At 36.0% G+C, this 25,324-nt stretch overlaps 5 non-coding genes across 5 annotated transcripts; all 5 read right to left on the bottom strand.

The window, feature by feature from the left end:
- Window positions 1-730: 730 nt before the first annotated feature.
- On the bottom strand, window positions 731-823 carry TRNAI-UAU (transfer RNA isoleucine (anticodon UAU)). Its single transcript is given in 2 exon segments — window positions 731-766; window positions 786-823. It is a non-coding gene; the product is annotated as a tRNA-Ile (tRNA).
- A 3,591-nt stretch (window positions 824-4,414) lies between these two features.
- TRNAI-UAU (transfer RNA isoleucine (anticodon UAU)) lies at window positions 4,415-4,507 on the bottom strand. Its single transcript is given in 2 exon segments — window positions 4,415-4,450; window positions 4,470-4,507. It is a non-coding gene; the product is annotated as a tRNA-Ile (tRNA).
- Window positions 4,508-5,320: 813 nt separating this feature from the next.
- Window positions 5,321-5,413, bottom strand: TRNAI-UAU (transfer RNA isoleucine (anticodon UAU)). The gene is given in 2 exon segments: window positions 5,321-5,356; window positions 5,376-5,413. It is a non-coding gene; the product is annotated as a tRNA-Ile (tRNA).
- A 5,883-nt stretch (window positions 5,414-11,296) lies between these two features.
- TRNAI-UAU (transfer RNA isoleucine (anticodon UAU)) lies at window positions 11,297-11,389 on the bottom strand. The gene is given in 2 exon segments: window positions 11,297-11,332; window positions 11,352-11,389. It is a non-coding gene; the product is annotated as a tRNA-Ile (tRNA).
- A 10,397-nt stretch (window positions 11,390-21,786) lies between these two features.
- Window positions 21,787-21,879, bottom strand: TRNAI-UAU (transfer RNA isoleucine (anticodon UAU)). The gene is given in 2 exon segments: window positions 21,787-21,822; window positions 21,842-21,879. It is a non-coding gene; the product is annotated as a tRNA-Ile (tRNA).
- Window positions 21,880-25,324: the final 3,445 nt, after the last annotated feature.

Genomic DNA, 25,324 nt, shown 5'->3' with positions numbered 1-25,324 from the left:
ATCATTTTTGGTGATGAATGATGAGCAACAAAGGAACATGCATGCTAGAAGCACTTGAATAAGCTGTCCACGGTGATAGAAAAGGTTTAAAAAACAACAACAACAACAATGTTAGCATAATTAATGTCATATTTTAGCTTCTGTGGTCATTTTTTACAAGCTAAACACTGCAAGACATTTTTACAGTTGAAGCAAGGATAAAATATCAACTCAAGTGATGAGACACTTGCTGTAATGACTTCCAACTCAGACGGGACTTAAACCCACAACCACTGGCTTAGGAGAACAGTGCCTTATCCATTATGCCAGTGGTGCTTACTGATGTCCTTATTTAAGACTGATAGGTTTTTTATAGTCAATTATTTATTTTTGAAAAAAAGTGAAGCTGTTTACTGTGTTCTTTGCATTACCAAGTCCAGCAAGAAATGTGCTATTACTATCCAGAGCTGTCAGTATGGATTATCATGCTATATTGCAGAAAATCAATTTGATGCAACTGCTTTACCAACAGTATGTTAATCTTTTCCATTGCTGTTTTGTTGGCTGACTGAAGGAAGATATGCAGTGCATTTGAACCAAAGCATATGTGTGCTGACAACTTAAATGCACAATCATGTTTGTGTGTTTTCTTTCTTTCTTCCATCCTTTGTAATATCATATTAAATATTAAGGTAGCAGTTTATAATCAATGACTAATGACATAAAAAAAGGAAAAAAAAATATACGAAGCTGCTCTAGGTGAGGCTTGAACTCACAACCTCGGCATTGCTCAACAGATACTGTCTTATAAGTACCGCGCGCTGACCAATTGCGCCACTGGAGCACTTTGCAACATTGATTTGTTATGCTAGATGTGGATTTTATTCAATGCAATCAGTACAGTCATAAGAATTTAAAAAGAAAATCATTTTTGGTGATGAATGATGAGCAACAAAGGAACATGCATGCCAGATGGCACTTGAATAAGCTGTCCACTGTGATAGAAAAGGTTTAAAAAAAAACAACAACAATGTTAGCATAATAAATGTCATATTTTAGCTTCTGTGGTCATTTTTTGCAAGCTAAACACTGCAAGACTGTTCTACAGTTGAAGCAAGGATAAAATATCAACTCTAGTGATGAGACACTTGCTGTAATGACTTCCACCCCATATGGAACTTGGACCCCCTGTCTTAGGAGGGCAGTGACTTATCCATTATGCCAGTGGTGCTTACTGATGTTCTTATTTAAGACTGTTAGGTTTTTAATAGTCAATTATTTATTTTTGAGGAAAAAGTGAAGCTGTTTACTGTGTTCTTTGCATTACCAAGTCCAGCAAGAAATGTGCTGGTACTATCCAGAGCTGTCAGTATGGATTATCATGCTATATTGCAGAAAATCAATTTGATGCAACTGCTTTACCAACAGTATGTTAGAAAATCAATTTGATGCAACTGCTTTACCAACAGTATGTTAATCTTTTCCATTGCTGTTTTGTTGGCTGACTGAAGGAAGATATGCAGTGCATTTGAACCAAAGCATATGTGTGCTGACAACTTAAATGCACAATCATGTTTGTGTGTTTTCTTTCTTTCTTCCATCCTTTGTAATATCATATTAAATATTAAGGTAGCAGTTTATAATCAATGACTAATGACATAAAAAAAGGGAAAAAAAACTATACGAAGCTGCTCTAGGTAAGGCTTGAACTCACAACCTCGGCATTGCTCAACAGATACTGTCTTATAAGTACCGTGCGCTGACCAATTGCGCCACTGGAGCACTTTGCAACATTGATTGGTTATGCTAGATGTGGATTTTATTCAATGCAATCAGTACAGTCATAAGAATTTAAAAAGAAAATCATTTTTGGTGATGAATGATGAGCAACAAAGGAACATGCATGCCAGATGGCACTTGAATAAGCTGTCCACTGTGATAGAAAAGGTTTAAAAAAAAACAACAACAATGTTATCATAATAAATGTCATATTTTAGCTTCTGTGGTCATTTTTTGCAAGCTAAACACTGCAAGAATGTTCTACAGTTGAAGCAAGGATAAAATATCAACTCTAGTGATGAGACACTTGCTGTAATGACTTCCACCCCATATGGAACTTGGACCCCCTGTCTTAGGAGGGCAGTGACTTATCCATTATGCCAGTGGTGCTTACTGATGTTCTTATTTAAGACTGTTAGGTTTTTAATAGTCAATTATTTATTTTTGAGGAAAAAGTGAAGCTGTTTACTGTGTTCTTTGCATTACCAAGTCCAGCAAGAAATGTGCTGGTACTATCCAGAGCTGTCAGTATGGATTATCATGCTATATTGCAGAAAATCAATTTGATGCAACTGCTTTACCAACAGTATGTTAGAAAATCAATTTGATGCAACTGCTTTACCAACAGTATGTTAATCTTTTCCATTGCTGTTTTGTTGGCTGACTGAAGGAAGATATGCAGTGCATTTGAACCAAAGCAGATGTGTGATGACAAGTTAAATGCACAATCATGTTTGTGTTTTTTCTTTCTTTCTTCCATCCTTTGTAATATCATATTAAATATTAAGGTAGCAGTTTATAATCAATGACTAATGACATAAGAAAAGGAAAAAAACAGTATACAAAGATGCTCCAGGTGAGGCTTGAACTCACAACCTCGGCATTGCTCAACAGATACTGTCTTAAAAGTACCGCGTGCTGACCAATTGCGCCACTGGAGCACTTTGCAGTGTTAGCTGGTTATGCTAGATGTGGATTTTATTCAATACAATCAGTACAGTCATAAGAATTGAAAATGAAAATCATTTTTGGTGATGAATGATGAGCAACAAAGGAACATGCATGCTAGAAGCAATTGAATAAGCTGTCCACGGTGATAGAAAAGGTTTAAAAAACAACAACAACAATGTTAGCATAATTAATGTCATATTTTAGCTTCTGTGGTCATTTTTTACAAGCTAAACACTGCAAGACATTTTTACAGTTGAAGCAAGGATAAAATATCAACTCAAGTGATGAGACACTTGCTGTAATGACTTCCAACTCAGACGGGTCTTAAACCCACAACCACTGGCTTAGGAGAACAGTGCCTTATCCATTATGCCAGTGGTGCTTACTGATGTCCTTATTTAAGACTGATAGGTTTTTAATAGTCAATTATTTATTTTTGAAAAAAAAGTGAAGCTGTTTACTGTGTTCTTTGCATTACCAAGTCCAGCAAGAAATGTGCTATTACTATCCAGAGCTGTCAGTATGGATTATCATGCTATATTGCAGAAAATCAATTTGATGCAACTGCTTTACCAACAGTATGTTAATCTTTTCCATTGCTGTTTTGTTGGCTGACTGAAGGAAGATATGCAGTGCATTTGAACCAAAGCAGATGTGTGCTGACAACTTAAATGCACAATCATGTTTGTGTGTTTTCTTTCTTTCTTCCATCCTTTGTAATATCATATTAAATATTAAGGTAGCAGTTTATAATCAATGACTAATGACATAAAAAAAGGAAAAAAAAAACTATACAAAGCTGCTGTAGGTGAGGCTTGAACTCACAACCTCGGCATTGCTCAACAGATACTGTCTTATAAGTACCGCGCGCTGACCAATTGCGCCACTGGAGCACTTTGCAGCATTAATTGGTTATGCTAGATGTGGATTTTATTCAATACAATCAGTACAGTCAAAAGAATTGAAAAAGAAAATCATTTTTGGTGATGAATGATGAGCAACAAAGGGACATGCATGCCAGATGGCACTTGAATAAGCTGTCCACTGTGATAGAAAAGGTTTAAAAAACAACAACAACAATGTTATCATAATTAATGTCATATTTTAGCTTCTGTGGTCATTTTTTACAAGCTAAACACTGCAAGACTGTTTTACAGTTGAAGCAAGGATAAAATATCAACTCAAGTGATGAGACACTTGCTGTAATGACTTCCAACTCAAACGGGACTTAAACCCACAACCACTGGCTTAGGAGAACAGTGCCTTATCCATTATGCCAGTGGTGCTTACTGATGTCCTTATTTAAGACTGTTAGGTTTATAATAGTCAATTATTTATTTTTGAGGAAAAAGTGAAGCTGTTTACTGTGTTCTTTGCATTACCAAGTCCAGCAAGAAATGTGCTGGTACTATCCAGAGCTGTCAGTATGGATTATCATGCTATATTGCAGAAAATCAATTTGATGCAACTGCTTTACCAACAGTATGTTATTCTTTTCCATTGCTGTTTTGTTGGCTGACTGAAGGAAGATATGCAGTGCATTTGAACCAAAGCAGATGTGTGCTGACAACTTAAATGCACAATCATGTTTGTGTGTTTTCTTACTTTCTTCCATCCTTTGTAAGATCATATTAAATATTAAGGCTACCAGTTTATAATCAATGACTAATGACATAAGAAAAGGAAAAAAAACAGTATACAAAGATGCTCCAGGTAAGGCTTGAACTCACAACCTCGGCATTGCTCAACAGATACTGTTTTATAAGTACCGCGCGCTGACCAATTGCGCCACTGGAGCGCTTTGCAACATTGATTGGTTATGCTAGATGTGGATTTTATTCAATGCAATCAGTACAGTCATAAGAATTGAAAAAGAAAATCATTTTTGGTGATGAATGATGAGCAACAAAGGAACATGCATGCCAGATGGCACTTGAATAAGCTGTCCACTGTGATAGAAAAGGTTTAAAAAACAACAACAACAACAATGTTATCATAATTAATGTCATATGTTAGCTTCTGTGGTCATTTTTTACAAGCTAAACACTGCAAGACTGTTTTACAGTTGAAGCAAGGATAAAATATCAACTCAAGTGATGAGACACTTGCTGTAATGACTTCCAACTCAGACGGGACTTAAACCAACAACCACTGGCTTAGGAGAACAGTGCCTTATCCATTATGCCAGTGGTGCTTACTGATGTCCTTATTTAAGACTGTTAGGTTTTTAATAGTCAATTATTTATTTTTGAGGAAAAAGTGAAGCTGTTTACTGTGTTCTTTGCATTACCAAGTCCAGCAAGAAATGTGCTGGTACTATCCAGAGCTGTCAGTATGGATTATCATGCTATATTGCAGAAAATCAATTTGATGCAACTGCTTTACCAACAGTATGTTATTCTTTTCCATTGCTGTTTTGATGGCTGACTGAAGGAAGATATGCAGTGCATTTGAACCAAAGCAGATGTGTGCTGACAAGTTAAATGCACAATCATGTTTGTGTTTTTTCTTTCTTTCTTCCATCCTTTGTAATATCATATTAAATATTAAGGTAGCAGTTTATAATCAATGACTAATGACATAAGAAAAGGAAAAAAACAGTACACAAAGATGCTCCAGGTAAGGCTTGAACTCACAACCTCGGCATTGCTCAACGGATACTGTCTTATAAGTACCGCGCGCTGACCAATTGCGCCACTGGAGCACTTTGCAACATTGATTGGTTATGCTAGATGTGGATTTTATTCAATGCAATCAGTACAGTCATAAGAATTGAAAAAGAAAATCATTTTTGGTGATGAATGATGAGCAACAAAGGAACATGCATGCCAGATTTCACTTGAATAAGCTGTCCACTGTGATAGAAAAGGTTTAAAAAAAAACAACAACAATGTTATCATAATAAATGTCATATTTTAGCTTCTGTGGTCATTTTTTGCAAGCTAAACACTGCAAGACTGTTCTACAGTTGAAGCAAGGATAAAATATCAACTCTAGTGATGAGACACTTGCTGTAATGACTTCCAGCCCATATGGAACTTGGACCCCCTGTCTTAGGAGGGCAGTGACTTATCCATTATGCCAGTGGTGCTTACTGATGTTCTTATTTAAGACTATTAGGTTTTTAATAGTCAATTATTTATTTTTGAGGAAAAAGTGAAGCTGTTTACTGTGTTCTTTGCATTACCAAGTCCAGCAAGAAATGTGCTGGTACTATCCAGAGCTGTCAGTATGGATTATCATGCTATATTGCAGAAAATCAATTTGATGCAACTGCTTTACCAACAGTATGTTAATCTTTTCCATTGCTGTTTTGTTGGCTGACTGAAGGAAGATATGCAGTGCATTTGAACCAAAGCAGATGTGTGCTGACAAGTTAAATGCACAATCATGTTTGTGTTTTTTCTTTCTTTCTTCCATCCTTTGTAATATCATATTAAATATTAAGGTAGCAGTTTATAATCAATGACTAATGACATAAGAAAAGGAAAAAAACAGTATACAAAGATGCTCCAGGTGAGGCTTGAACTCACAACCTCGGCATTGCTCAACAGATACTGTCTTAAAAGTACTGCGTGCTGACCAATTGCGCCACTGGAGCACTTTGCAGTGTTAGCTGGTTATGCTAGATGTGGATTTTATTCAATACAATCAGTACAGTCATAAGAATTGAAAATGAAAATCATTTTTGGTGATGAATGATGAGCAACAAAGGAACATGCATGCTAGAAGCACTTGAATAAGCTGTCCACGGTGATAGAAAAGGTTTAAAAAACAACAACAACAATGTTAGCATAATTAATGTCATATTTTAGCTTCTGTGGTCATTTTTTACAAGCTAAACACTGCAAGACATTTTTACAGTTGAAGCAAGGATAAAATATCAACTCAAGTGATGAGTCACTTGCTGTAATGACTTCCAACTCAGACGGGTCTTAAACCCACAACCACTGTCTTAGGAGGGCAGTGACTTATCCATTATGCCAGTGGTGCTTACTGATGTCCTTATTTAAGACTGATAGGTTTTTAATAGTCAATTATTTATTTTTGAAAAAAAGTGAAGCTGTTTACTGTGTTCTTTGCATTACCAAGTCCAGCAAGAAATGTGCTATTACTATCCAGAGCTGTCAGTATGGATTATCATGCTATATTGCAGAAAATCAATTTGATGCAACTGCTTTACCAACAGTATGTTCATCTTTTCCATTGCTGTTTTGTTGGCTGACTGAAGGAAGATATGCAGTGCATTTGAACCAAAGCAGATGTGTGCTGACAACTTAAATGCACAATCATGTTTGTGTGTTTTCTTTCTTTTTTCCATCCTTTGTAATATCATATTAAATATTAAGGTAGCAGTTTATAATCAATGACTAATGACATAAAAAAAGGAAAAAAAAAAACTATACAAAGATGCTCCAGGTGAGGCTTGAACTCACAACCTCGGCATTGCTCAACAGATACTGTCTTAAAAGTACTGCGTGCTGACCAATTGCGCCACTGGAGCACTTTGCAGCATTAATTGGTTATGCTAGATGTGGATTTTATTCAATACAATCAGTACAGTCATAAGAATTGAAAAAGAAAATAATTTTTGGTGATGAATGATGAGCAACAAAGGAACATGCATGCCAGATGGCACTTGAATAAGCTGTCCACGGTGATAGAAAAGGTTTAAAAAACAACAACAACAATGTTATCATAATTAATGTCATATTTTAGCTTCTGTGGTCATTTTTTACAAGCTAAACACTGCAAGACTGTTTTACAGTTGAAGCAAGGATAAAATATCAACTCTAGTGATGAGACACTTGCTGTAATGACTTCCACCCCATATGGAACTTGGACCCCCTGTCTTAGGAGGGCAGTGACTTATCCATTAAATATTAAGGTAGCAGTTTATAATCAATGACTAATGACATAAGAAAAGGAAAAAACAGTATACAAAGATGCTCCAGGTGAGGCTTGAACTCACAACCTCGGCATTGCTCAACAGATACTGTCTTATAAGTACCGCGAACTGACCAATTGCGCCACTGGAGCTCTTTACAGCATTAATTGGTTATGCTAGATGTGGATTTTATTCAATACAATCAGTACAGTCATAAGAATTGAAAAAGAAAATCATTTTTGGTGATGAATGATGAGCAACAAAGGAACATGCATGCCAGATGGCACTTGAATAAGCTGTCCACGGTGATAGAAAAGGTTTAAAAAACAACAACAACAACAACAATGTTATCATAATTAATGTCATATTTTAGCTTCTGTGGTCACTTTTTACAAGCTAAACACTGCAAGACTGTTTTACAGTTGAAGCAAGGATAAAATATCAACTCTACTGATGAGACACTTGCTGTAATGACTTCCAACTCAGACGGGACTTAAACCCACAACCACTGGCTTAGGAGAACAGTGCCTTATCCATTATGCCAGTGGTGCTTACTGATGTCCTTATTTAAGACTGTTAGGTTTTTAATAGTCAATTATTTATTTTTGAAAAAAAGTGAAGCTGTTTACTGTGTTCTTTGCATTACCACGTCCAGCAAGAAATGTGCTGGTACTATCCAGAGCTGTCAGTATGGATTATCATGCTATATTGCAGAAAATCAATTTGATGCAACTGCTTTACCAACAGTATGTTAATCTTTTCCATTGCTGTTTTGTTGGCTGACTGAAGGAAGATATGCAGTGCATTTGAACCAAAGCAGATGTGTGCTGACAACTTAAATGCACAATCATGTTTGTGTTTTTTCTTTCTTTCTTCCATCCTTTGTAATATCATATTAAATATTAAGGTAGCAGTTTATAATCAATGACTAATGACATAAGAAAAGAAAAAAAAACAGTATACAATGATGCTCCAGGTGAGGCTTGAACTCACAACCTCGGCATTGCTCAACAAATACTGTCTTATAAATACCGTGTGCTGACCAATCGCGCCACTGGAGCTCTTTGCAGCATTAATTGGTTATGCTAGATGTGGATTTTATTCAATACAATCAGTACAGTCATAAGAATTGAAAAAGAAAATCATTTTTGGTGATGAATGATGAGCAACAAAGGAACATGCATGCCAGATGGCACTTGAATAAGCTGTCCACGGTGATAGAAAAGGTTTAAAAAACAACAACAACAACAACAACAACAATGTTATCATAATTAATGTCATATTTTAGCTTCTGTGGTCACTTTTTACAAGCTAAACACTGCAAGACTGTTTTACAGTTGAAGCAAGGATAAAATATCAACTCTACTGATGAGACACTTGCTGTAATGACTTCCAACTCAGACGGGACTTAAACCCACAACCACTGGCTTAGGAGAACAGTGCCTTATCCATTATGCCAGTGGAGCTTACTGATGTCCTTATTTAAGACTGTTAGGTTTTTAATAGTCAATTATTTATTTTTGAAAAAAAGTGAAGCTGTTTACTGTGTTCTTTGCATTACCACGTCCAGCAAGAAATGTGCTGGTACTATCCAGAGCTGTCAGTATGGATTATCATGCTATATTGCAGAAAATCAATTTGATGCAACTGCTTTACCAACAGTATGTTAATCTTTTCCATTGCTGTTTTGTTGGCTGACTGAAGGAAGATATGCAGTGCATTTGAACCAAAGCAGATGTGTGCTGACAACTTAAATGCACAATCATGTTTGTGTTTTTTCTTTCTTTCTTCCATCCTTTGTAATATCATATTAAATATTAAGGTAGCAGTTTATAATCAATGACTAATGACATAAGAAAAGAAAAAAAAACAGTATACAATGATGATCCAGGTGAGGCTTGAACTCACAACCTCAGCATTGCTCAACAGATACTGTCTTATAAGTACTGCGTGCTGACCAATCGTGCCACTGGAGCTCTTTGTAGCATTAGTTGGTTATGCTAGATGTGGATTTTATTCAATACAATCAGTACAGTCATAAGAATTGAAAAAGAAAATCATTTTTGGTGATGAATGATGAGCAACAAAGGAACATGCATGCCAGATGGCACTTGAATAAGCTGTCCACGGTGATAGAAAAGGTTTAAAAAACAACAACAACAACAACAATGTTATCATAATTAATGTCATATTTTAGCTTCTGTGGTCACTTTTTACAAGCTAAACACTGCAAGACTGTTTTACAGTTGAAGCAAGGATAAAATATCAACTCTACTGATGAGACACTTGCTGTAATGACTTCCAACTCAGACGGGACTTAAACCCACAACCACTGGCTTAGGAGAACAGTGCCTTATCCATTATGCCAGTGGTGCTTACTGATGTCCTTATTTAAGACTGTTAGGTTTTTAATAGTCAATTATTTATTTTTGAAAAAAAGTGAAGCTGTTTACTGTGTTCTTTGCATTACCACGTCCAGCAAGAAATGTGCTGGTACTATCCAGAGCTGTCAGTATGGATTATCATGCTATATTGCAGAAAATCAATTTGATGCAACTGCTTTACCAACAGTATGTTAATCTTTTCCATTGCTGTTATGTTGGCTGACTGAAGGAAGATATGCAGTGCATTTGAACCAAAGCAGATGTGTGCTGACAACTTAAAAGCACAATCATGTTTGTGTGTTTTCTTTCTTTCTTCCATCCTTTGTAATATCATATTAAATATTAAGGTAGCAGTTTATAATCAATGACTAATGACATAAGAAAAGGAAAAAAAAACAGTATACAAAGATGCTCCAGGTGAGGCTTGAACTCACAACCTCGGCATTGCTCAACAGATACTGTCTTATAAGTACCGTACACTGACCAATTGCGCCACTGGAGCACTTTGCAGCATTGATTGGTTATGCTAGATGTGGATTTTATTCAATACAATCAGTACAGTCATAAGAATTGAAAAAGAAAATCATTTTTGGTGATGAATGATGAGCAACAAAGAAACATGCATGCCAGATGGCACTTGAATAAGCTGTCCACGGTGATAGAAAAGGTTTAAAAAACAACAACAACAATGTTATCATAATTAATGTCATATTTTAGCTTCTGTGGTAATTTTTTACAAGCTAAACACTGCAAGACTGTTTTACAGTTGAAGCAAGGATAAAATATCAACTCAAGTGATGAGACACTTGCTGTAATGACTTCCAACTCAGACAGGACTTAAACCCACAACCACTGGCTTAGGAGAACAGTGCCTTATCCATTATGCCAGTGGTGCTTACTGATGTCCTTATTTAAGACTGTTAGGTTTATAATAGTCAATTATTTATTTTTGAGGAAAAAGTGAAGCTATTTACTGTGTTCTTTGCATTACCAAGTCCAGCGAGAAATGTGCTGGTACTGTCCAGAGCTGTCAGTATGGATTATCATGCTATATTGCAGAAAATCAATTTGATGCAACTGCTTTACCAACAGTATGTTATTCTTTTCCATTGCTGTTTTGTTGGCTGACTGAAGGAAGATATGCAGTGCATTTGAACCAAAGCAGATGTGTGCTGACAACTTAAATGCACAATCATGTTTGTGTGTTTTCTTTCTTTCTTCCATCCTTTGTAATATCATATTGAATATTAAGGCTACCAGTTTATAATCAATGACTAATGACATAAGAAAAGGAAAAAAAAACAGTAAACAAAGATGCTCCAGGTAAGGCTTGAACTCACAACCTCGGCATTGCTCAACAGATACTGTCTTATAAGTACCGCGCGCTGACCAATTGCGCCACTGGAGCGCTTTGCAACATTGATTGGTTATGCTAGATGTGGATTTTATTCAATGCAATCAGTACAGTCATAAGAATTGAAAAAGAAAATCATTTTTGGTGATGAATGATGAGCAACAAAGGAACATGCATGCCAGATGGCACTTGAATTAGCTGTCCACTGTGATAGAAAAGGTTTAAAAAAAACAACAACAATGTTATCATAATAAATGTCATATTTTAGCTTCTGTGGTCATTTTTTGCAAGCTAAACACTGCAAGACTGTTTTACAGTTGAAGCAAGGATAAAATATCAACTCTAGTGATGAGACACTTGCTGTAATGACTTCCACCCCATATGGAACTTGGACCCCCTGTCTTAGGAGGGCAGTGACTTATCCATTAAATATTAAGGTAGCAGTTTATAATCAATGACTAATGACATAAGAAAAGGAAAAAACAGTATACAAAGATGCTCCAGGTGAGGCTTGAACTCACAACCTCGGCATTGCTCAACAGATACTGTCTTATAAGTACCGCGAACTGACCAATTGCGCCACTGGAGCTCTTTACAGCATTAATTGGTTATGCTAGATGTGGATTTTATTCAATACAATCAGTACAGTCATAAGAATTGAAAAAGAAAATCATTTTTGGTGATGAATGATGAGCAACAAAGGAACATGCATGCCAGATGGCACTTGAATAAGCTGTCCACGGTGATAGAAAAGGTTTAAAAAACAACAACAACAACAATGTTATCATAATTAATGTCATATTTTAGCTTCTGTGGTCACTTTTTACAAGCTAAACACTGCAAGACTGTTTTACAGTTGAAGCAAGGATAAAATATCAACTCTACTGATGAGACACTTGCTGTAATGACTTCCAACTCAGACGGGACTTAAACCCACAAACACTGGCTTAGGAGAACAGTGCCTTATCCATTATGCCAGTGGTGCTTACTGATGTCCTTATTTAAGACTGTTAGGTTTTTAATAGTCAATTATTTATTTTTGAAAAAAAGTGAAGCTGTTTACTGTGTTCTTTGCATTACCACGTCCAGCAAGAAATGTGCTGGTACTATCCAGAGCTGTCAGTATGGATTATCATGCTATATTGCAGAAAATCAATTTGATGCAACTGCTTTACCAACAGTATGTTAATCTTTTCCATTGCTGTTTTGTTGGCTGACTGAAGGAAGATATGCAGTGCATTTGAACCAAAGCAGATGTGTGCTGACAACTTAAATGCACAATCATGTTTGTGTTTTTTCTTTCTTTCTTCCATCCTTTGTAATATCATATTAAATATTAAGGTAGCAGTTTATAATCAATGACTAATGACATAAGAAAAGAAAAAAAAACAGTATACAATGATGATCCAGGTGAGGCTTGAACTCACAACCTCAGCATTGCTCAACAGATACTGTCTTATAAGTACTGCGTGCTGACCAATCGCGCCACTGGAGCTCTTTGTAGCATTAATTGGTTATGCTAGATGTGGATTTTATTCAATACAATCAGTACAGTCATAAGAATTGAAAAAGAAAATCATTTTTGGTGATGAATGATGAGCAACAAAGGAACATGCATGCCAGATGGCACTTGAATAAGCTGTCCACGGTGATAGAAAAGGTTTAAAAAACAACAACAACAATGTTATCATAATTAATGTCATATTTTAGCTTCTGTGGTCACTTTTTACAAGCTAAACACTGCAAGACTGTTTTACAGTTGAAGCAAGGATAAAATATCAACTCTACTGATGAGACACTTGCTGTAATGACTTCCAACTCAGACGGGACTTAAACCCACAACCACTGGCTTAGGAGAACAGTGCCTTATCCATTATGCCAGTGGTGCTTACTGATGTCCTTATTTAAGACTGTTAGGTTTTTAATAGTCAATTATTTATTTTTGAAAAAAAGTGAAGCTGTTTACTGTGTTCTTTGCATTACCACGTCCAGCAAGAAATGTGCTGGTACTATCCAGAGCTGTCAGTATGGATTATCATGCTATATTGCAGAAAATCAATTTGATGCAACTGCTTTACCAACAGTATGTTAATCTTTTCCATTGCTGTTTTGTTGGCTGACTGAAGGAAGATATGCAGTGCATTTGAACCAAAGCAGATGTGTGCTGACAACTTAAATGCACAATCATGTTTGTGTTTTTTCTTTCTTTCTTCCATCCTTTGTAATATCATATTAAATATTAAGGTAGCAGTTTATAATCAATGACTAATGACATAAGAAAAAAAAAAATACAGTATACAATGATGCTCCAGGTGAGGCTTGAACTCACAACCTCGGCATTGCTCAACAGATACTGTCTTATAAGTACCGAGTGCTGACCAATCGCGCCACTGGAGCTCTTTGCAGCATTAATTGGTTATGCTAGATGTGGATTTTATTCAATACAATCAGTACAGTCATAAGAATTGAAAAAGAAAATCATTTTTGGTGATGAATGATGAGCAACAAAGGAACATGCATGCCAGATGGCACTTGAATAAGCTGTCCACGGTGATAGAAAAGGTTTAAAAAACAACAACAACAACAACAATGTTATCATAATTAATGTCATATTTTAGCTTCTGTGGTCACTTTTTACAAGCTAAACACTGCAAGACTGTTTTACAGTTGAAGCAAGGATAAAATATCAACTCTACTGATGAGACACTTGCTGTAATGACTTCCAACTCAGACGGGACTTAAACCCACAACCACTGGCTTAGGAGAACAGTGCCTTATCCATTATGCCAGTGGTGCTTACTGATGTCCTTATTTAAGACTGTTAGGTTTTTAATAGTCAATTATTTATTTTTGAAAAAAAGTGAAGCTGTTTACTGTGTTCTTTGCATTACCACGTCCAGCAAGAAATGTGCTGGTACTATCCAGAGCTGTCAGTATGGATTATCATGCTATATTGCAGAAAATCAATTTGATGCAACTGCTTTACCAACAGTATGTTAATCTTTTCCATTGCTGTTTTGTTGGCTGACTGAAGGAAGATATGCAGTGCATTTGAACCAAAGCAGATGTGTGCTGACAACTTAAATGCACAATCATGTTTGTGTTTTTTCTTTCTTTCTTCCATCCTTTGTAATATCATATTAAATATTAAGGTAGCAGTTTATAATCAATGACTAATGACATAAGAAAAGAAAAAAAAACAGTATACAATGATGATCCAGGTGAGGCTTGAACTCACAACCTCAGCATTGCTCAACAGATACTGTCTTATAAGTACCGCGTGCTGACCAATCGCGCCACTGGAGCTCTTTGTAGCATTAATTGGTTATGCTAGATGTGGATTTTATTCAATACAATCAGTACAGTCATAAGAATTGAAAAAGAAAATCATTTTTGGTGATGAATGATGAGCAACAAAGGAACATGCATGCCAGATGGCACTTGAATAAGCTGTCCACGGTGATAGAAAAGGTTTAAAAAACAACAACAACAATGTTATCATAATTAATGTCATATTTTAGCTTCTGTGGTCACTTTTTACAAGCTAAACACTGCAAGACTGTTTTACAGTTGAAGCAAGGATAAAATATCAACTCTACTGATGAGACACTTGCTGTAATGACTTCCAACTCAGACGGGACTTAAACCCACAACCACTGGCTTAGGAGAACAGTGCCTTATCCATTATGCCAGTGGTGCTTACTGATGTCCTTATTTAAGACTGTTAGGTTTTTAATAGTCAACTATTTATTTTTGAAAAAAAGTGAAGCTGTTTACTGTGTTCTTTGCATTACCACGTCCAGCAAGAAATGTGCTGGTACTATCCAGAGCTGTCAGTATGGATTATCATGCTATATTGCAGAAAATCAATTTGATGCAACTGCTTTACCAACAGTATGTTAATCTTTTCCATTGCTGTTTTGTTGGCTGACTGAAGGAAGATATGCAGTGCATTTGAACCAAAGCAGATGTGTGCTGACAACTTAAATGCACAATCATGTTTGTGTTTTTTCTTTCTTTCTTCCATCCTTTGTAATATCATATTAAATATTAAGGTAGCAGTTTATAATCAATGACTAATGACATAAGAAAAGAAAAAAAAGCAGTATACAATGATGCTCCAGGTGAGGCTTGAACTCACAACCTCAGCATTGCTCAACAGATACTGTCTTATAAATACCACGTGCTGACCAATCGCGCCACTGGAGCTCTTTGCAGCATTAATTGGTTATGCTAGATGTGGATTTTATTCAATACAATCAGTACAGTCATAAGAATTGAAAAAGAAAATCATTTTTGGTGATGAATGATGAGCAACAAAGGAACATGCATGCCAGATGGCACTTGAATAAGCTGTCCACGGTGATAGAAAAGGTTTAAAAAACAACAACAACAATGTTATCATAATTAATGTCATATTTTAGCTTCTGTGGTCACTTTTTACAAGCTAAACACTGCAAGACTGTTTTACAGTTGAAGCAAGGATAAAATATCAACTCTACTGATGAGACACTTGCTGTAATGACTTCCAACTCAGACGGGACTTAAACCCACAACCACTGGCTTAGGAGAACAGTGCCTTATCCATTATGCCAGTGGTGCTTACTGATGTCCTTATTTAAGACTGTTAGGTTTTTAATAGTCAATTATTTATTTTTGAAAAAAAGTGAAGCTGTTTACTGTGTTCTTTGCATTACCACATCCAGCAAGAAATGTGCTGGTACTATCCAGAGCTGTCAGTATGGATTATCATGCTATATTGCAGAAAATCAATTTGATGCAACTGCTTTACCAACAGTATGTTAATCTTTTCCATTGCTGTTTTGTTGGCTGACTGAAGGAAGATATGCAGTGCATTTGAACCAAAGCAGATGTGTGCTGACAACTTAAATGCACAATCATGTTTGTGTTTTTTCTTTCTTTCTTCCATCCTTTGTAATATCATATTAAATATTAAGGTAGCAGTTTATAATCAATGACTAATAACATAAGAAAAGAAAGAAAAGCTGTATACAATGATGCTCCAGGTGAGGCTTGAACTCACAACCTCAGCATTGCTCAACAGATACTGTCTTATAAGTACCACGTGCTGACCAATCGCGCCACTGGAGCTCTTTGCAGCATTAATTAGTTATGCTAGATGTGGATTTTATTCAATACAATCAGTACAGTCATAAGAATTGAAAAAGAAAATCATTTTTGGTGATGAATGATGAGCAACAAAGGAACATGCATGCCAGATGGCACTTGAATAAGCTGTCCACGGTGATAGAAAAGGTTTAAAAAACAACAACAACAATGTTATCATAATTAATGTCATATTTTAGCTTCTGTGGTCACTTTTTACAAGCTAAACACTGCAAGACTGTTTTACAGTTGAAGCAAGGATAAAATATCAACTCTACTGATGAGACACTTGCTGTAATGACTTCCAACTCAGACGGGACTTAAACCCACAACCACTGGCTTAGGAGAACAGTGCCTTATCCATTATGCCAGTGGTGCTTACTGATGTCCTTATTTAAGACTGTTAGGTTTTTAATAGTCAATTATTTATTTTTGAAAAAAAGTGAAGCTGTTTACTGTGTTCTTTGCATTACCACGTCCAGCAAGAAATGTGCTGGTACTATCCAGAGCTGTCAGTATGGATTATCATGCTATATTGCAGAAAATCAATTTGATGCAACTGCTTTACCAACAGTATGTTAATCTTTTCCATTGCTGTTTTGTTGGCTGACTGAAGGAAGATATGCAGTGCATTTGAACCAAAGCAGATGTGTGCTGACAACTTAAATGCACAATCATGTTTGTGTTTTTTCTTTCTTTCTTCCATCCTTTGTAATATCATATTAAATATTAAGGTAGCAGTTTATAATCAATGACTAATGACATAAGAAAAGAAAAAAAAGCAGTATACAATGATGCTCCAGGTGAGGCTTGAACTCACAACAGATACTGCTCAACAGATACTGTCTTATAAGTACCACGTGCTGACCAATCGCGCCACTGGAGCTCTTTGCAGCATTAATTGGTTATGCTAGATGTGGATTTTATTCAATACAATCAGTACAGTCATAAGAATTGAAAAAGAAAATCATTTTTGGTGATGAATGATGAGCAACAAAGGAACATGCATGCCAGATGGCACTTGAATAAGCTGTCCACGGTGATAGAAAAGGTTTAAAAAACAACAACAACAATGTTATCATAATTAATGTCATATTTTAGCTTCTGTGGTCACTTTTTACAAGCTAAACACTGCAAGACTGTTTTACAGTTGAAGCAAGGATAAAATATCAACTCTACTGATGAGACACTTGCTGTAATGACTTCCAACTCAGACGGGACTTAAACCCACAACCACTGGCTTAGGAGAACAGTGCCTTATCCATTATGCCAGTGGTGCTTACTGATGTCCTTATTTAAGACTGTTAGGTTTTTAATAGTCAATTATTTATTTTTGAAAAAAAGTGAAGCTGTTTACTGTGTTCTTTGCATTACCACATCCAGCAAGAAATGTGCTGGTACTATCCAGAGCTGTCAGTATGGATTATCATGCTATATTGCAGAAAATCAATTTGATGCAACTGCTTTACCAACAGTATGTTAATCTTTTCCATTGCTGTTTTGTTGGCTGACTGAAGGAAGATATGCAGTGCATTTGAACCAAAGCAGATGTGTGCTGACAACTTAAATGCACAATCATGTTTGTGTTTTTTCTTTCTTTCTTCCATCCTTTGTAATATCATATTAAATATTAAGGTAGCAGTTTATAATCAATGACTAATAACATAAGAAAAGAAAAAAAAGCTGTATACAATGATGCTCCAGGTGAGGCTTGAACTCACAACCTCAGCATTGCTCAACAGATACTGTCTTATAAGTACCACGTGCTGACCAATCGCGCCACTGGAGCTCTTTGCAGCATTAATTAGTTATGCTAGATGTGGATTTTATTCAATACAATCAGTACAGTCATAAGAATTGAAAAAGAAAATCATTTTTGGTGATGAATGATGAGCAACAAAGGAACATGCATGCCAGATGGCACTTGAATAAGCTGTCCACGGTGATAGAAAAGGTTTAAAAAACAACAACAACAATGTTATCATAATTAATGTCATATTTTAGCTTCTGTGGTCACTTTTTACAAGCTAAACACTGCAAGACTGTTTTACAGTTGAAGCAAGGATAAAATATCAACTCTACTGATGAGACACTTGCTGTAATGACTTCCAACTCAGACGGGACTTAAACCCACAACCACTGGCTTAGGAGAACAGTGCCTTATCCATTATGCCAGTGGTGCTTACTGATGTCCTTATTTAAGACTGTTAGGTTTTTAATAGTCAATTATTTATTTTTGAAAAAAAGTGAAGCTGTTTACTGTGTTCTTTGCATTACCACGTCCAGCAAGAAATGTGCTGGTACTATCCAGAGCTGTCAGTATGGATTATCATGCTATATTGCAGAAAATCAATTTGATGCAACTGCTTTACCAACAGTATGTTAATCTTTTCCATTGCTGTTTTGTTGGCTGACTGAAGGAAGATATGCAGTGCATTTGAACCAAAGCAGATGTGTGCTGACAACTTAAATGCACAATCATGTTTGTGTTTTTTCTTTCTTTCTTCCATCCTTTGTAATATCATATTAAATATTAAGGTAGCAGTTTATAATCAATGACTAATGACATAAGAAAAGAAAAAAAAGCAGTATACAATGATGCTCCAGGTGAGGCTTGAACTCACAACAGATACTGCTCAACAGATACTGTCTTATAAGTGCCACGTGCTGACCAATCGCGCCACTGGAGCTCTTTGCAGCATTAATTGGTTATGCTAGATGTGGATTTTATTCAATACAATCAGTACAGTCATAAGAATTGAAAAAGAAAATCATTTTTGGTGATGAATGATGAGCAACAAAGGAACATGCATGCCAGATGGCACTTGAATAAGCTGTCCACGGTGATAGAAAAGGTTTAAAAAACAACAACAACAATGTTATCATAATTAATGTCATATTTTAGCTTCTGTGGTCACTTTTTACAAGCTAAACACTGCAAGACTGTTTTACAGTTGAAGCAAGGATAAAATATCAACTCTACTGATGAGACACTTGCTGTAATGACTTCCAACTCAGACGGGACTTAAACCCACAACCACTGGCTTAGGAGAACAGTGCCTTATCCATTATGCCAGTGGTGCTTACTGATGTCCTTATTTAAGACTGTTAGGTTTTTAATAGTCAATTATTTATTTTTGAAAAAAAGTGAAGCTGTTTACTATGTTCTTTGCATTACCACGTCCAGCAAGAAATGTGCTGGTACTATCCAGAGCTGTCAGTATGGATTATCATGCTATATTGCAGAAAATCAATTTGATGCAACTGCTTTACCAACAGTATGTTAATCTTTTCCATTGCTGTTTTGTTGGCTGACTGAAGGAAGATATGCAGTGCATTTGAACCAAAGCAGATGTGTGCTGACAACTTAAATGCACAATCATGTTTGTGTTTTTTCTTTCTTTCTTCCATCCTTTGTAATATCATATTAAATATTAAGGTAGCAGTTTATAATCAATGACTAATGACATAAGAAAAGAAAAAAAAGCAGTATACAATGATGCTCCAGGTGAGGCTTGAACTCACAACCTCAGCATTGCTCAACAGATACTGTCTTATAAGTACCACGTGCTGACCAATCGCACCACTGGAGCTCTTTGCAGCATTAATTGGTTATGCTAGATGTGGATTTTATTCAATACAATCAGTACAGTCATAAGAATTGAAAAAGAAAATCATTTTTGGTGATGAATGATGAGCAACAAAGGAACATGCATGCCAGATGGCACTTGAATAAGCTGTCCACGGTGATAGAAAAGGTTTAAAAAACAACAACAACAACAATGTTATCATAATTAATGTCATATTTTAGCTTCTGTGGTCACTTTTTACAAGCTAAACACTGCAAGACTGTTTTACAGTTGAAGCAAGGATAAAATATCAACTCTACTGATGAGACACTTGCTGTAATGACTTCCAACTCAGACGGGACTTAAACCCACAACCACTGGCTTAGGAGAACAGTGCCTTATCCATTATGCCAGTGGTGCTTACTGATGTCCTTATTTAAGACTGTTAGGTTTTTAATAGTCAATTATTTATTTTTGAAAAAAAGTGAAGCTGTTTACTGTGTTCTATGCATTACCACGTCCAGCAAGAAATGTGCTGGTACTATCCAGAGCTGTCAGTATGGATTATCATGCTATATTGCAGAAAATCAATTTGATGCAACTGCTTTACCAACAGTATGTTAATCTTTTCCATTGCTGTTTTGTTGGCTGACTGAAGGAAGATATGCAGTGCATTTGAACCAAAGCAGATGTGTGCTGACAACTTAAAGGCACAATCATGTTTGTGTTTTTTCTTTCTTTCTTCCATCCTTTGTAATATCATATTAAATATTAAGGTAGCAGTTTATAATCAATGACTAATGACATAAGAAAAGGAAAAAAAACAGTATACAAAGATACTCCAGGTGAGGCTTGAACTCACAACCTCGGCATTGCTCAACAGATACTGTCTTATAAGTACTGCATGCTGACCAATTGCGCCACAGGAGCACTTTGCAGCATTAATTGGTTATGCTAGATGTGGATTTTATTCAATACAATCAGTACAGTCATAAGAATTGAAAAAGAAAATCATTTTTGGTGATGAATGATGAGCAACAAAGGAACATGCATGCCAGATGGCACTTGAATAAGCTGTCCACGGTGATAGAAAAGGTTTAAAAAACAACAACAACAACAACAACAACAACAATGTTATCATAATTAATGTCATATTTTAGCTTCTGTGGTCACTTTTTACAAGCTAAACACTGCAAGACTGTTTTACAGTTGAAGCAAGGATAAAATATCAACTCTACTGATGAGACACTTGCTGTAATGACTTCCAACTCAGACGGGACTTAAACCCACAACCACTGGCTTAGGAGAACAGTGCCTTATCCATTATGCCAGTGGTGCTTACTGATGTCCTTATTTAAGACTGTTAGGTTTTTAATAGTCAATTATTTATTTTTGAAAAAAAGTGAAGCTGTTTACTGTGTTCTTTGCATTACCACGTCCAGCAAGAAATGTGCTGGTACTATCCAGAGCTGTCAGTATGGATTATCATGCTATATTGCAGAAAATCAATTTGATGCAACTGCTTTACCAACAGTATGTTAATCTTTTCCATTGCTGTTTTGTTGGCTGACTGAAGGAAGATATGCAGTGCATTTGAACCAAAGCAGATGTGTGCTGACAACTTAAATGCACAATCATGTTTGTGTTTTTTCTTTCTTTCTTCCATCCTTTGTAATATCATATTAAATATTAAGGTAGCAGTTTATAATCAATGACTAATGACATAAGAAAAGAAAAAAAAACAGTATACAATAATGCTCCAGGTGAGGCTTGAACTCACAACCTCGGCATTGCTCAACAGATACTGTCTTATAAGTACCGCGTGCTGACCAATTGCGCCACTGGAGCTCTTTGCAGCATTAATTGGTTATGCTAGATGTGGATTTTATTCAATACAATCAGTACAGTCATAAGAATTGAAAAAGAAAATAATTTTTGGTGATGAATGATGAGCAACAAAGGAACATGCATGCCAGATGGCACTTGAATAAGCTGTCCACGGTGATAGAAAATGTTTAAAAAAAAAACAACAACAATGTTATCATAATAAATGTCATATTTTAGCTTCTGTGGTCATTTTTTGCAAGTTAAACACTGCAAGACTGTTTTACAGTCGAAATAAGGATAAAATATCAACTCTAGTGATGAGACACTTGCTGTAATGACTTCCACCCCATATGGAACTTGGACCCCCTGTCTTAGGAGGGCAGTGACTTATCCATTATGCCAGTGGTGCTTACTGATGTTCTTATTTAAGACTGTTAGGTTTTTAATAGTCAATTATTTATTTTTGAGGAAAAAGTGAAGCTGTTTACTGTGTTCTTTGCATTACCAAGTCCAGCAAGAAATATGCTGGTACTATCCAGAGCTGTCAGTATGGATTATCATGCTATATTGCAGAAAATCAATTTGATGCAACTGCTTTACCAACAGTATGTTAATCTTTTCCATTGCTGTTTTGTTGGCTGACTGAAGGAAGATATGCAGTGCATTTGAACCAAAGCAGATGTGTGCTGACAACTTAAATGCACAATCATGTTTGTGTTTTTTCTTTCTTTCTTCCATCCTTTGTAATATCATATTAAATATTAAGGTAGCAGTTTATAATCAATGACTAATGACATAAGAAAAGAAAAAAAAACAGTATACAATGATGCTCCAGGTGAGGCTTGAACTCAGAACCTCAGCATTGCTCAACAGATACTGTCTTATAAGTACCGCGCGCTGACCAATTGCGCCACTGGAGCTCTTTACAGCATTAATTGGTTATGCTAGATGTGGATTTTATTCAATACAATCAGTACAGTCATAAGAATTGAAAAAGAAAATCATTTTTGGTGATGAATGATGAGCAACAAAGGAACATGCATGCCAGATGGCACTTGAATAAGCTGTCCACGGTGATAGAAAAGGTTTAAAAAACAACAACAACAACAATGTTATCATAATTAATGTCATATTTTAGCTTCTGTGGTCACTTTTTACAAGCTAAACACTGCAAGACTGTTTTACAGTTGAAGCAAGGATAAAATATCAACTCTACTGATGAGACACTTGCTGTAATGACTTCCAACTCAGACGGGACTTAAACCCACAACCACTGGCTTAGGAGAACAGTGCCTTATCCATTATGCCAGTGGTGCTTACTGATGTCCTTATTTAAGACTGTTAGGTTTTTAATAGTCAATTATTTATTTTTGAAAAAAAGTGAAGCTGTTTACTATGTTCTTTGCATTACCACGTCCAGCAAGAAATGTGCTGGTACTATCCAGAGCTGTCAGTATGGATTATCATGCTATATTGCAGAAAATCAATTTGATGCAACTGCTTTACCAACAGTATGTTAATCTTTTCCATTGCTGTTTTGTTGGCTGACTGAAGGAAGATATGCAGTGCATTTGAACCAAAGCAGATGTGTGCTGACAACTTAAATGCACAATCATGTTTGTGTTTTTTCTTTCTTTCTTCCATCCTTTGTAATATCATATTAAATATTAAGGTAGCAGTTTATAATCAATGACTAATGACATAAGAAAAGAAAAAAAAGCAGTATACAATGATGCTCCAGGTGAGGCTTGAACTCACAACCTCAGCATTGCTCAACAGATACTGTCTTATAAGTACCACGAGCTGACCAATCGCGCCACTGGAGCTCTTTGCAGCATTAATTGGTTATGCTAGATGTGGATTTTATTCAATACAATCAGTACAGTCATAAGAATTGAAAAAGAAAATCATTTTTGGTGATGAATGATGAGCAACAAAGGAACATGCATGCCAGATGGCACTTGAATAAGCTGTCCACGGTGATAGAAAAGGTTTAAAAAACAACAACAACAATGTTATCATAATTAATGTCATATTTTAGCTTCTGTGGTCACTTTTTACAAGCTAAACACTGCAAGACTGTTTTACAGTTGAAGCAAGGATAAAATATCAACTCTACTGATGAGACACTTGCTGTAATGACTTCCAACTCAGACGGGACTTAAACCCACAACCACTGGCTTAGGAGAACAGTGCCTTATCCATTATGCCAGTGGTGCTTACTGATGTCCTTATTTAAGACTGTTAGGTTTTTAATAGTCAATTATTTATTTTTGAAAAAAAGTGAAGCTGTTTACTGTGTTCTTTGCATTACCACATCCAGCAAGAAATGTGCTGGTACTATCCAGAGCTGTCAGTATGGATTATCATGCTATATTGCAGAAAATCAATTTGATGCAACTGCTTTACCAACAGTATGTTAATCTTTTCCATTGCTGTTTTGTTGGCTGACTGAAGGAAGATATGCAGTGCATTTGAACCAAAGCAGATGTGTGCTGACAACTTAAATGCACAATCATGTTTGTGTTTTTTCTTTCTTTCTTCCATCCTTTGTAATATCATATTAAATATTAAGGTAGCAGTTTATAATCAATGACTAATAACATAAGAAAAGAAAAAAAAGCTGTATACAATGATGCTCCAGGTGAGGCTTGAACTCACAACCTCAGCATTGCTCAACAGATACTGTCTTATAAGTACCACGTGCTGACCAATCGCGCCACTGGAGCTCTTTGCAGCATTAATTAGTTATGCTAGATGTGGATTTTATTCAATACAATCAGTACAGTCATAAGAATTGAAAAAGAAAATCATTTTTGGTGATGAATGATGAGCAACAAAGGAACATGCATGCCAGATGGCACTTGAATAAGCTGTCCACGGTGATAGAAAAGGTTTAAAAAACAACAACAACAATGTTATCATAATTAATGTCATATTTTAGCTTCTGTGGTCACTTTTTACAAGCTAAACACTGCAAGACTGTTTTACAGTTGAAGCAAGGATAAAATATCAACTCTACTGATGAGACACTTGCTGTAATGACTTCCAACTCAGACGGGACTTAAACCCACAACCACTGGCTTAGGAGAACAGTGCCTTATCCATTATGCCAGTGGTGCTTACTGATGTCCTTATTTAAGACTGTTAGGTTTTTAATAGTCAATTATTTATTTTTGAAAAAAAGTGAAGCTGTTTACTGTGTTCTTTGCATTACCACGTCCAGCAAGAAATGTGCTGGTACTATCCAGAGCTGTCAGTATGGATTATCATGCTATATTGCAGAAAATCAATTTGATGCAACTGCTTTACCAACAGTATGTTAATCTTTTCCATTGCTGTTTTGTTGGCTGACTGAAGGAAGATATGCAGTGCATTTGAACCAAAGCAGATGTGTGCTGACAACTTAAATGCACAATCATGTTTGTGTTTTTTCTTTCTTTCTTCCATCCTTTGTAATATCATA

Source organism: Pseudophryne corroboree, chromosome 4 (assembly GCF_028390025.1).
Source record: "Pseudophryne corroboree isolate aPseCor3 chromosome 4, aPseCor3.hap2, whole genome shotgun sequence".
Classification (NCBI taxonomy): Eukaryota; Metazoa; Chordata; class Amphibia; order Anura; family Myobatrachidae; genus Pseudophryne; species Pseudophryne corroboree.
Note: the sequence above shows the minus strand (reverse complement) of the source record. Positions and strands in the feature narration are given on the sequence as shown.